General features: G+C 46.0%; 1 pseudogene; it reads left to right on the forward strand.

The window, feature by feature from the left end:
* Positions 1 to 6,394: 6,394 nt before the first annotated feature.
* Positions 6,395 to 8,923, forward strand: LOC127321203 (uncharacterized; annotated as a pseudogene).
* The last annotated feature ends 3,271 nt before the right edge of the window (positions 8,924 to 12,194 follow it).

Here is a 12,194-nt window from a genome sequence, read left to right on the forward strand (position 1 = left end):
TGCCTCTTCATCCAGCTTCTCAATCACTTTAGTGTCTAACTCCCTAGCACAAATCCGCGGAAGAAAAACTCAACCTCGTTAGCACTCGCCAAGTCTTCTCAGGGACATAGCCTTGAATCATCACCGGCATTATCCGCTCAAGCCATATGTGGTAGTCATGACTCTTCAGTCCTTGTACTCGCAGCGTTTCAATGTTCAGGCCCCTCATCCAGTTGGCTGCGAACCCATCGGGGAAAAACAAGGAGTCCTTCATCCATTGGAAGACCTCCCTTTTTTGGGCCTTTGTGAGGCAGAACGGAGCGTGTGGCTTAGTCCAAGTTTTTTTGGCACCATTAGGTGGCTGCATGTTCAACTCTGGCCTATCACACCACATTTCTTGATCAATTCGAGCCTTTATGTTATCCTTCGTCTTCTCAGTGTCCACAATCGTGCTCCAAATGGCTTCACTGATATTCTTCTCGGTGTGCATTACATCAATGTTATGCGGGAGCTCAAGAAACTCAAAGTAAGGGAGCTTCCGTACGCACGGCTTGTGAGTCCATTGGTGTGTCTCCCCATATCCCAAGAAACCATTCCCATCAGGGCTAGGCTGAAGAGCATCTAACTCGGCCTTGATTTCCGTTCCGGTCTTCGGAATTGGCTTCGGGCCACGGACAACACGGCCTTTCTTGAAACTCTTTACATCACTCCTGTATGCATGCCTCCGCTCAAGGAACTGTCGAGCTTCATCAAAGCATGAATACTTGCCTCCCTTGTTTAGCCAGAAGAAAGTCACGGCACATGCACTGTGGGCAAGGCCACTTCCCATGTGTACACCACCCGCAGAACAAAGCACGTCTTTGGCAGGTCATGCAGGGACGTGTGGTACCACACATACATATCGAAGTACTCCTTCTTTGATGCGTCATATGTTCGGATCCCGCGACCTTCCCAGCCACGAACCAAGTCATCCACCAGCGGTTCCAGGTACACATTCATGTTCTTGCCCAGGTATTTGGGCCCTGGGATTATCATCGACACAAACATGTTCTCTGATCTCATGCAGACGCCAGGGGGAGGTTCATGGGAATAACAAACACTGGCCAACAACTGTATACTGCAGCCGACATACCATATGGATTGAACCCATCGGTTGATATCGCAACTGCTACGCTCCTCGGGTCACCTGCTATCAGTGGAAATTTCTTGACAAAGTTCTTCCATGCAGTACCATCCGACGGATGTATCATCTTGTCGGTGTATCTGTTTCCTTCCACGGCCCACCTCATCTGCTGGGCAGTATCCTCGGTCATGAAGAGCCGCTGGATCCTCGGTAGAACTGGAAGATAGCGGAGGATATTCTTGGCAACCGTGGTCTGCCTCTTCTGACCATCACCATTGCGGTCTACCTCAAAGTACCTAGAGGAATTGCATTTGATGCAATAATTTGTGTCAGCGTGCTCCTCTCTGAATAGCATGCATCCCTTTGGACAAGCGTGTATCTGCTGAGATGACATCTTAAGGTCACTGAGCAATTTGGTCGAATAGTAGAAGTTTTGCGGCAAGAGGTGCCCTTTCGGCAGAAGGCTGCCTACGATGACCAGAAGTTCATCGAACCCATCTCTGCACAAGTTCCTATGGCACTTCAAGGCCATAAGGCGAGCGATGGCATCTAGTTGGGTAACCTCTGTATTTTCATGTAGGGGTTTCTGCGAAGCAAACAGAGCCTCATAATACTCCTTTGTGTTTTCCTCCGGGTCCTCACTTGTCTCCGCATCCTGAGGTGTCTCCACCTCTACATGAGAGCTTTCAGGCACATTACCATTAGCCAAGTTTTCTAAGCACCTATCAAAACCAGTGTCATATTCCCCCCTAGGTTGAATCTGCGGCACCTCCTTCCTAGCACGTTTCTTTGCCTTTTCTCCATGGTAAGTCCAAATCCTGTAGGACGGTGTGAACCCAAACTTGATCAGGTGCATACTCATAGTTTCCTTGTCCTATGCCTTTCGGTTAGCGCACTTACTACAAGGGCACCAAACACTTATAGGTCTGCTAGGGATGGCAAACGCCCTATCCACAAACTGCTCGGTCTTTTCTCCCCATTCATCAGTATAGTTCCACTGACTGATTCTGCCATCGTACATCCAGCCACGATTATCCATCCTCTAATCAGCAACAAAACAGACGAACATAGCATTTATATATCAAATACGAAATAAATGCATCATATATTTATTTATTTTACGCGTGCATCAACCTGAAACTCTACTAGGTGGGCTCCTAGCAGCCGCCGGATCCGTAGATTGAGTACGTTCTCCCAGCTCTACCCCGATCCGAGACAGAATTTCGGCAGCACCTCCCCGCTGCTCTCCCGATACACGTCTCGGCAAAAAGCACGGAGATCCTGTCTCGGATCGGGGTAGAGCACGGAGAACGTACCCAACTACGCATCCGCCGGCTGTCCCGATAAATGCCGTAAGAGTTACGGTTCATAATATGCGAGACCACTAATGCATATTTATCCGCGTAACCCTTACGGTCGGGAAGAGACGCCTAGGTATCGCGACAGACTTGGTGATCTAGACATAAAGAAAAAACCTAGGTACAAGAGAGGCGAACGGATTCTCACCCTCGAAGCGTGACCGACAGCCGGCGAAGAAGACCAATGACCCTCCGCCAAAAGCGGGGGAGGAGGGGGATAACGACCGCCGGAGCACCGGAACCCCACCAAACCTTGCATGTGGGCCTATGCTATGTGTCAAAGTGTGATGCAAGGTCTAATGGTGCAAAAGTAGCTCCCCTAAACCCTAGACCCTAAACTGGGGAGGCTTCGAGCCCTAAACCCCTCTAAATCCCTAAACCACGACGCCGGAGCTGCAGAACCATGCATCATAAACCCTAACCCTAACCCTAAACCCTAAACCTATACCTAACCATAAATACTTACCCTTTAACCTAAACCCTAGCCCTAGCCCCTAAACCCTAGCCCTAACCCTACACCTAACCCTAACCAGTACATCAGGCACACCGTCGATCGTGTGATAATGGCTCTAGCTGCGGGTATATGTGCCAAAGGGTCCCAATCTTGGTTCTCCATGTGTATATGTACTAAACAAACCTAAAAGAATGAAAAGTTACATTGGTGCACCCTCGCGCGGAGAAATCTAGGGGGTAGACCCGCTGGGGCACACGTTCCGCTGTTTTGGGGGAGGAGGGGGATAACGACCGCCGGAGCACCGGAACCCCACCAAACCTTGCATGTGGACCTATGATATGTGTCAAAGTGTGGTGCAAGGTCTAATGGTGCAAAAGTAGCTCCCGTAAACCCTAAACCCTAAACTGGGGAGGCTTCGAGCCCTAAACCCCTCTAAATCCCTAAACCACGACGCCGGAGGTGCAGAACCATGCATCATAAACCCTAACCCTAACCCTAAACCCTAAACCTGTACCTAACCATAAATACTTACCCTTTAACCTAAACCCTAGCCCTAGCCCCTAAACCCTAGCCCCAAACCCTACACCTAACCCTAACAAGTAGATCAGGCACACCGTCGATCGTGTGATAATGGCTCTAGCTGCGGGTATATGTGCCAAAGGGTCCCAATCTTGGTTCTCCATGTGTATATGTACTAAACAAACCTAAAAGAATGAAAAGTTACATTGGTGCACCCTCGCGCGGAGAAATCTAGGGGGTAGACCCGCCGGGGCACACGTTCCGCTGTTTTGGGGGGAGTAGGGGGATAACGACCGCCGGAGCACCGGAACCCCACCAAATCTTGCATGTGGGCCTATGCTATATGTCAAAGTGTGATGCAAGGTGTAATGGTGCAAAAGTAGCTCCCCTAAACCCTAGAACCTAGCCCTAACCCTACGCCGAACCCTAACCAGTAGATCAGGCACACCTTCGATCGTGTGATAATGGCTCGAGCTGCGGGTGTATGTGCCAAAGGGTCCCAATCTTGGTTCTCCATGTGTATATGTCCTAAACAAACCTAAAAGAATGAAAAAGTACATTTGTGCACCCTCGCGCGGAGAAATCTAGGGGTAGACCCGCCGGGGCACACGTTCCGCTGTTTTGGGGGGAGGAGGGGGAGAACGACCGCCGGAGCACCGGAACCCCACCAAATCTTGCATGTGGGCCTATGCTATGTGTCAAAGTGTGGTTCAAGGTGTAATGGTGCAAAGTAGCTCCCCTAAACCCTAGACCCTAGCCCTAACCCTACGCCGAACCCTAACCAGTAGATCAGGCTCACCGTCGATCGTGTGATAATGGCTCGAGCTGCGGGTGTATGTGCCAAAGGGTCCCAATCTTGGTTCTCCATGTGTATATGTCCTAAACAAACCTAAAAGAATGAAAAAGTACATTTGTGCACCCTCGCGCGGAGAAATCTAGGGGGTAGACCCACCGGGGCACACGTTCCGCTGTTTTGGGGGGAGGAGGGGGAGAACGACCACCGGAGCACCGGAACCCCACCAAATCTTGCATGTGGGCCTATGCTATGTGTCAAAGTGTGATGCAAGGTGTAATTCACCAAATGGTGCATGGCATGGATCCCCGGTCTGACATTCCTCACCTTCGGGCGATAACACTTAATAGATTCCTGGACGTGTACGGTGAAGTGTCCCGCCGCGGGTATATCAGGGGCTAGACTGTGCCAAAGGGTGCCACACATGGTTTTCCATATGTCCATGGACTAAACAAACCTAAACCTATGAAAAGGTATATTGGTGGAACCTCGCGCGGAGAAATCTAGGGGGTAGACCATCCGGGGCCCACAGACAGCCGTTTTTAGGGGGGAATGACCCCCGGAGCACCGGAATGCCACCAAAACTTGCAAGTGGACCTAAAACCTAACCCTAACAAACCTAAAAGAATGAAAAAGTACATTTTGCACCCTCGCGCGGAGAAATCTACGGGGGTAGACCCGCCGTCCCGCTGTTTTGGGGGAAGGAGGGGGACGGCACGAGCACCGGAACCCTGATATATGTGGGGGATGAACATGGAGACTAATTTTGTATTGCACATAGTGTAATAAATAGTCATCAAAAAGAAAAACTAATTAACAAAATAAATATAAGTAGTAGATGAAATAAAATAGTTAGAAAAACAAATAAAATGTATATTGGCGCACGGCAAAGGGAGCAGCGCACGGCAAAGGACCCTTTGCCGTGCAACTGGTCTGTCTGCACGGCAAAGGGGCGGGACACGGCAGTGCCCAGGCCTTTGCCGTGCATTGTTTCTTTGCCGTGCGGCTTGCAGGGACTTTGCCGTCCTACTATCATTGCCGTGCGCTGCTCCCAGACTTTGCCGTGAGATATTGCTTTGCCGTGCGCCAAGTCTTTCTTTGCCGTGCTAGGTTTCTTTGCTGTGCGCTGCTCCCAGACTTTGCCGTGCGTGTTGACGTTGCCGTGCGGTCTGCTTTCTGCGCACGGCAAAGAAATCTTTGCCGTGCAGCAGCTCACGGCAAAGATAGGCTGCACGGCAGCGCCTGATTTTCCCGTAGTGAGAGCTCCTTCTTTTACCTTTGCAACTTTCGTAGCTAACATCTTTGGCGACCAAGCTTGGATGCCGTTCAGTTGTGGAGGCTAACCTACTTTATAAATACGGAGTACAACATCCTAAATGCCTGCAGCTCTTATATCTGGGTGGCAACAAGCCCAATGGTACATTTCCACCCTTCATCCTCAACCACACCTTTGCTATGCTAAAGTACCTCGATCTGTCGGTTAACGCCTTCTCAGGTTCGATTCCAGACAACCTGCACGCTATGCTACCAAATTTAGAGACCCTTGATCTGTCCTCCAATGCTTGATTTTTCATGTGATGGACAGAAAAAGGAAATAGACACTAGTCATGGCCGCCGTGTTTATTTGGCTGATGTGGGGTCACCAGGTTACACCCCATCTCATGCGGTCCCTTGACTAGATATCTATTTTACTATGAAATTTGTGCACCCATTTACTCATCTATCTTTTTTTTTTCTCAAGTCAGTCGGTTTCTAGTGATGTCACACCACATATAGTCTATGGTCAGTGGGTGAGTGGTGCCATCTAATACGTCCTGAGTTTATAAGATTCATGTTCATAGTTGGGATGCATTTTTTACTTTCTTACTTTGATACTGCTTGGCGGGTCAAGGACGAAGTCTTGAGTTATGGTTCAGTGGGCCACTGACTAATACAATCACGTTTAAGTTCACATTTCACTAACACTAGTCTGTTGATGTCTCTTCACCATCGTAGGTACTAATGCACTCACAATGGTAAAATATGTAAAGTTCAATGGTAGTGGGAGCGAATGGGACTGCCTGCAACTCAATCTCTTGCTCGATATTATATGCTCCCTACTCGATTGTTGAGGCATACAAACATGCAACGCATCCATCTGCCACCTTCAGTGAGGGCGCCCCATTTCAAAACTCTCTTGTGTCTCTGTACTACCTTCTGTGTGCTGCTATGCATGGCCAGTTCGATCAGCCCAGAAGGAGAGGCACTCCTCCGGTGGAAGGACACTCTCCTCAACTCCACCTCTTTGTCATCATGGTCACATTTCAAACCGACCTGCAATTGGGACCGCGTCACCTGCGATGAAGGCGCCAGGTATGTCACCCATCTCGACCTTCCCTACTCCAGCCTCCACGGCACGCTTGATGCCTTCTCCTTTGCCGCGTTCCGACATCTCGCTGTGCTCGACCTCAGCAACAACAATCTCTTTGGCTCCATCCCAACCAACTTATCCTTGTTGCTCGATCTCACCATTCTGATTTTGAGCTACAACAACCTTGTTGGTGCCATCCCCTACCAACTTAGCAGGCTCCCAAAGATTGCCACGTTAGAGTTGAGAAACAATCACTTGACCAACCCAGATGTTACCAAATTCTCACATATGTCCAGACTGCAATCCTTACTTCTAGGTGGTAACAAGCTCAACGGTACATTCCCACAGTTCATACTCAACCGCTCCTGGGTTAGGCTGCAGTTTCTCGATCTATCTGGTAATGGCTTCTCGGGTTTGATTCCAGAGAGTTTGCAAGACGTGGCACCAAATTTAGTGTATCTTGATTTGTCATCCAATATCTTGTTGGGGCACATACCGTGTTCCTTCTCAAGACTTGCAAAACTGCAATACCTATATCTCGCAGAGAATAATCTCACCGGAGGAATCCCAGCGGAGCTTGGTAACCTTCGTAGTCTTGAGACCATGGCCTTCTCGTGGAACATGTTCTCAGGAGAAATCCCAAAGGAGTTTGGTAACCTTACTAATCTCAATATCATGGACTTATCGTGGAACATGTTCTCAGGAGAAATCCCAAAGGAGTTTGGTAACCTTACTAATCTCAATATCATGGACTTAGCGTGGAACATGCTCTCTGGGGATTTGCCACCGTCCTTTTCTAGGATCCAGTGTATTTCAGAGTTTGATGTTGGGAACAATCTCCACCTCAGTGGCAACAATCTCACTGGAATGGTTTAAAAACTGGACCAATGTCATGGGTTTCCATATTGCAAACAATAAATTTACTGGAAGCATCAGCAAGGCTTTTTGTCAGCTAGGTAATCTAAAAGCCATGGACTTGTCAGATAATCTCTTGTCTGGAGTGCTCCCTGATTGTTTATGGAACTTGCACAATCTTATTTACATGGATTTGTCAAGCAATGCTTTTGTTGGAGAAGTTCCAACCTTACAAAACGATTTTTCTTCGCTGGAATCAGTAAATCTGGCAAATAACAACTTCATAGGAATTTTTCCACTTGCTCTAAAGAATTTACAAAATTTGGTACTTTTGGATCTGGGGGGAAATAAGTTTTCTGGAACAATTCCTTCTTGGATAGGGGCAAGCTTCCCTTTGCTGAGAATTCTACGGTTACGGTCAAATATGTTTCATGGAAGTATTTGTCAGGAGGTATCACAGCTCTCTCATCTTCAATTGCTTGACCTTGCTGAAAATAATCTCACGGGTTCCGTACCAGCAAGTCTTAGCAACTTTACTTTCATAGCCATGGTCCTTACAAGCGACCAATTAGGTAAGTATACATTCAGAAGCAATGGTTCAGTTTCTTCACATGATGGTCAGATGGACATAGTTTGGAAGGGCCGAGATTATACATTCAAGAGAATATCAGTTATGCTTATGGCTGGTATTGATCTATCAAGCAATTACCTTTCTGGTCTGATCCCAGCAGAATTGCTAAATCTTGCAGCCATTCAGTTCCTTAACTTGTCAAGGAATAATTTATCCGGTGCTATCCCAAGTAACATTGGTAACTTGAAAGATGTGGAGTCTCTTGACCTCTCCTGGAACAAGCTCTCAGGTCCTATTCCTCCTAGCATATCACACTTGATGTTCCTCAGCTCTCTGAATCTTTCAAACAACCTTCTGTCAGGAGAGATACCTACAGGCAATCAGCTCCAAACATTCAACGACCCCTCCATTTATAGGAACAACTTGGGACTGTGTGGTGTTCCTCTGAGCATTCCATGTAAAAACGATTCGAGCTCTACAACACTGCTTGATGGGGCAAAGGAAGATCACCATGAACTTGAAACCCTGTGGTTGTACACTCAGTGATTGCTGGAACAATCTTTGGTTTCTGGGTATGGTTTGGAGCATTGTTTTTCTGCAAGATCTGGAGGTTTGCATCCTTCAGTTGCATCGATGCACTGCACGAAAAGTGTATGCTGAAGATGAAGCGTTCCTGACAGCACCACACTTAGTGCCCTGTTTCTTGAAGCTTCCTGCAGTACCTGCCATACCATGGACATGTATTCTGCATTACCCTGCTCTTTGTTTTGGTTTCACCGAATAAGTTGTAATTATCTGTTCCTATGTGAGCAGAAGTGGCTTATAGTTGTTCTGAACTTCGGATGATATAGTTTCCTATATACTTGTAATAGGTTTTACTCTCTTCATTTTGTGAACTGCAGTTGTTGTACGTTCCGTCGGTGCTGTTTATATCTTCTTCTTTTGTTGGCTTTTACTACCAACTTTAATCTTAATATCGTATACGAGAACTCTTGCACACTTGCGTCATACCATCTCGGTTCACTGTAGACTCACTTGTCTTACCACCACTCACAACAAAAATTGATCAGAATTATATTGGTCAAAAACCAGCAAAGAACCAGAACAAAATCAGAAGATTCAGTAACAGTCTCCATGGAAGAAAATAATCCTAGCTGTTGGTGACGGCACAGTACTTCCTGATCTCTCCTCGCAGTCGGTCATGACATGCACGGCCCTGAGCCTCGTCATTGACTGCCTTAACACATGGAAGAACATCTCAGTAATAAAAGGGCATATGCATCAGTTGATGTATAAGCTGGCCTGCCCCATTTCGAAAAAAAGGTGGCTAACCACGACGCCGGCAATGTCGTCCTGTGCCGCCGCGTCTCTGACCAGCGCGGGGTCGGACCGGAGCAGGGCCCTTTGCTTGAGCACCACATGGTAGTAGCCGAGGTTGGACACATAGAAGCTACCGGTGTACATCTCCACTCACTACAAGGATTTGGATCTATTGCAACGAAACTATTTGTCGCAATATGCACTGATTTGTGGCAATACGTACCTATCGCCACGAAATGGCATTCGTTGGCAGCCGTTGCAATTGGCCACATGGTAATAGGTTATTGCCACGAAAAAACAATCGTGTCAATAAAGTGTGCTATTGCAACAATCATGTGTCAAGTTGCCACATTTTTTCCCTGAGGCAGCACACACCTAATGCCACAATTTGGTTTGTGGAGATAGCTTAATGCCACAAGATCTTGGGCATTGCAATAATCTATTGCGATGAATATAATATCGTGGCCGTAGCCTATAGCAACAATATTTATTCCATGGCAAAAGGCTACCGCAAAAAAACTGTTTCCGCCATGATATGATATTACAACAAAATGCATTTCATGGCAAAAGGATATATCACAACAGAACCCGTGTCCTAGGGATATAATATAATTATGGTAAATACCTTGTTACACAGAATATGCTATACACGCATGATTACACATCAGTATTGGAAAAGGCATATGTCCAAAAACCAAAGCATCTATATAATATAAATAAATAGCACACAACGCAAATGTATACAGAAAACACGTATGTCAATCATACATTTAATATACAAAAATACATATTACACGTTCTAGAGGCAAGAAATCTAATTGAACGAAATAAAAACTTAATATCCATAATAATTGTTTTTTCAAGGTCCTATGCAAAGCTTCAATACATGCATGCTCCAGCTGATCTTCACCTCACTGATATATTTCTGTTCTGGAAAAGATTGAGCAAGCACAGTGAGTTATATTTTTTTTTTTTGCAGGGAAGTACAGTGAGTTATATAATATAGATGTTGGCATAAACTAATTTAGTTTGGTGCATTTTTACATCTGAATAGACACGTTAGCCTAGCCCATCTATGGACAAATCGGAGGCTATGTATTTACAGAAACCATAAAATGATATCTAGAGTCAGGATAACGTTGAATGCTAACAGCAACTATGCGTCTCTACCATATATCATCACCTACTCAACACCACCACATCCAATGGTTGTATCCTTGGTAGTTTTAATTTAGGCTGTTAAGAGATTGTAGATGTACTAATTCTCTCATCAGGCACGATACGATGCCAGAGATAATTAACAGCTTAGCATGGCTACAAGCATGTGAAAAATGGTAAAAAAATAATAATTTACCAATAAAGGCATTGTTATTTCTTTTCTAGGAATTGTTTCTTAATCTTAAAGACGATGTCTAATTCATTTAGTTAAATAATAGTGCACAACAGGAAAAGAAGGAACATCTGGGGATAAATCAGGGATAGTGAGCAAAAATTTGCTCTTCAAATGTACTGTACAGCAAACTTTTGGAAGCATCTTGGAAAGTAATATGGAAAAAAGAATCATTCAGGTGGATGCACATAAGTGCATAGGGTTGTACTGCAACATGTGATCTGAGAGATGGTTATGCTATGCCACCATCTTACCAGAACTACTAACATATGCCAGGCTGCAATTTACTTTTAACTTATCAACTACTAAAATATAATTATGCTATTTCTCTGGATGCTAGGCTAACAAAAATAGACGGTTTATCCAAAGATTGAAAATTGCACTATAAACATAACATATCTATTTATGTTGAAACACAAACTGAGTTCCGAAAGTATTGTTGTTGATTACGTGATCTAATCAAACAAACAATACAACCGGGGTATGGCTTGAGTTTTCATCACTCAATAACATTCTTCTTCAGTTTTCTCATCAAGACATTATAAGAATGAACTGACTTACGATGGTATAGTATATAATCAAAGCAAGCATGTGTATATATTTGCTTCCCAGCCTGCACGCATGTGTACCATGGCCAGGTTTGATGCTCTCCATCAGGTCTGCAAGAGCAACCAAGCAAGGTGTGGGTCAGCAAGCATGAAATGATGTTATTGCTGCAGGTCAAACAGATTAAAAGTAAGGGCCAAACATATTCATGTCAACAAAAATTAACAAGTGCGATATATTCTCCTTTTTCTCAACAGGTATACCAGTATTTCAGTATCACTGGAAGAATAACATTACTAGTTCAGTATCATTGGAAGAACACCAGTAGTTCAGTATTAACTTAGCTAGTGCAAAATTCTGCATTAGGCTGTGTCATTGGAGGAACACATTTAACTTAGTGATTAACAATGTAAAAATGTAGGAATTGATAAAAAAATTGTAAACATGCAGGAATTAAAAAACCTCTGCTTCTGAAGAAGAATAATATATTGTCCGTTCAATGTTGTGATACACTGCACGAGTGCCTGTGCCACACTGATCTGCACATCACCATGTGTCAGTGTGGCGCGCCAGTTAATGCAATTGCAAAAAAGAGAACACGGATAAAATCATGGCATGACAGGTAATTAGCGCCGATAGTTTCTAGCTTAGAGAATTATGTTAATTTACCCCGGCGTTTGTATGATGTATTCTGGTGGGCAGGGGAAAGGGCGACTTACGATTACGCGAATGGCATCGCACGCGGAGAGGGTGAGGGCGAGATGTCGGCGTAGGAGACGATGTCGCGCTCTCTCTCCCGCGACCCGCGCCGCCCCCCCGCGGCGGCCGGGCCGCGCCCTCTCCCGGCCGGCGCTCCCCGTCCCCTCGCGCTCTCCCCTTGCCGCCGCCGTCGGCTGGAGCCGCCGGGCCTTGCCTGGGCGGTGCCGGCGGCGGCGG

The sequence above is a fragment of the Lolium perenne genome, chromosome 6 (assembly GCF_019359855.2).
Source record: "Lolium perenne isolate Kyuss_39 chromosome 6, Kyuss_2.0, whole genome shotgun sequence".
Classification (NCBI taxonomy): domain Eukaryota; kingdom Viridiplantae; phylum Streptophyta; class Magnoliopsida; order Poales; family Poaceae; genus Lolium; species Lolium perenne.